General features: G+C 36.2%; 1 non-coding gene across 1 annotated transcript; it reads left to right on the top strand.

Moving 5' to 3' along the window:
• Positions 1-1661: 1661 nt before the first annotated feature.
• On the top strand, positions 1662-1780 carry LOC134543863 (5S ribosomal RNA). Its single transcript, XR_010077312.1, has one exon. It is a non-coding gene; the product is annotated as a 5S ribosomal RNA (ribosomal RNA).
• The last annotated feature ends 306 nt before the right edge of the window (positions 1781-2086 follow it).

The following is a 2086-nucleotide window of genomic DNA, read 5'->3' as shown; positions in this document are numbered from 1 at the left end:
CAAGATGTTTTGTACTTCGAAGTAAAAACAACATAATGTACTATTTAACTACCCACAGTACAAATGGATCCAAAAAAAAAGTGAATTTTCATGCAGACGAAAATGCTTACATTTATTCTATTTATATTAAGTACCCATTACTAACAGCTTATACTGGGTGGAATACAACAGTTGACATGATTTTACTTATATGGCAATTTAATATTTAACCAAAATTAATGGTAAACCAATATTTTAAAGTGTCATTTATGGCCCCTTACCTTCAGCATGTTTGCTTCCTTGCACACAAACGAGGACAAACACATCACCCAACTGAAAAAAAAAAAAAAATTTCACTTGCATCACAAATAATTTAAAATTTTTCACCACATGAAGTAAATATTTCGCAATAAAAAAAAATATAGCCCTAGGACTCGTGTGCACACCTTTTCTTCCCCACATCGCACACGCAAACAAAACTTCCAAATTATTACAAAATCACTCGATTATTATACATACATAAACACACATGTATTTTCCGAATAAGTGAGAAATGCAGGCCGATGAAAGTCAAATTTCGTTTCGGAAATTAAATCTCGCACAACTACCGACACATAACCAAACTTGCGTACATTTACATAGCATTAACCCTCTAAATAATAAACAAATGAAAGCAGAAAAAACAACATCGCTACCCACCGCGCGCGCTCCTGGCGGCGGGAGTAGAAACTACTTTGCACACAGACCGACATAGCCCCCTGCCAAAAACAGTAAAATAAATAATATATATAAGTCTTTTGGCGGGAAAAAATTTCTCAACCGCCTGGGAGCACCCTAGTGTGTGCCTGTCTTTAGGTTATGTTACTTTTAACTTCATTTTCTACAGGCAGACGCGAGGGTGCTCGCCCATTATTTTTATTTTTTTAAATTCTTTCCTACCTTTGGTGTGCCATGCAAGAATTTATCGTCAAAATGGCGGCCCCGAGTGCAAATTTCTCGTCTGCACTGCTGGCTGGATGATTATGTGATGTTTTGAAGGAGGGTGTTTTTTTTTGTTTGGATTTTGTGTGAGGGGGGGAGGGGGCTGGGCTAGCTTTTTTTTTTTTAAATTTTCTAAACATTCATCTCTTATGTAACAGTGTTCAGCATTAAAAAATTTAAAAGAAGAGGCACTTACTCATCAATTTCAAAACAGCCTATGAAGAAAAATAAAAAAAATTTAAATTCATTCCAGTTTTATACATTCATGATTTGATCACATGTATAACTTTTCTTTTTTATTACCTTATTTAATTTTATTATTATTACTACTATTGCTGCTACAACCTAGAAGATACCTCAGTGATACTAATACCTGCTGGTAAAGTTAAAGGTTTCACCTTTCTTTCTTTAAACATATCACAATACCTTTCTTGAGTTAAATATTATCTAATGGCTTTAAGAAGTTATGGTAATGTTCATCAGTTATAGAGTGTGGGTTTGTGTGTGTGTGTGAGAGTGTATTTTGAAGAGGGCTTTGGTGGTTGGGATGGTGAGGGTGGTGGGTGTTGTGTGTGGGGAGGGGGGGGGGAAGTAAAAGAGTGTTCATTACACGATTTCTCCTGTTGTTTGTAACAATCACACCTGGTATAGCTATTTCGAGTGGCAAATACAAACTGCAAAAAAAAAACATCTATATCATTGCCAACGGCCATATCACGATGAACACACCGGTTCTCGTCCGATCACCGAAGTTAAGCATCGTCGAGCGTGGTTAGTACTTAGATGGGTGACCGCTTGGGAACACCACGTGCCGTTGGCACTACCATTTTGCACCCTACAGAAAAAAATTTTTTTTTAAAAATTTCAATTTTAAATTTTTTTTTCCCCCACAATCACCACATTTCCCCCCCCCCCCCCTAACACACACACTCACTCTCTCTCAATCAATCAATCAATCAATCAATCAATCAATCAATCACTCACTCACTCACTCACTCACTCACCCACCCAGTAGCTGTGAATCTTTGCATGTGTATACCTCATACAAAATTCAAAGTGAAAAAATAAATATATAAGTGTATATGTATGTATGTATGTATGTATGTATGTATGTATATATGTAAAT

Source organism: Bacillus rossius, unplaced genomic scaffold (genome assembly GCF_032445375.1).
Source record: "Bacillus rossius redtenbacheri isolate Brsri unplaced genomic scaffold, Brsri_v3 Brsri_v3_scf22, whole genome shotgun sequence".
Lineage (NCBI taxonomy): Eukaryota > Metazoa > Arthropoda > Insecta > Phasmatodea > Bacillidae > Bacillus > Bacillus rossius.
Note: the sequence above shows the minus strand (reverse complement) of the source record. Positions and strands in the feature narration are given on the sequence as shown.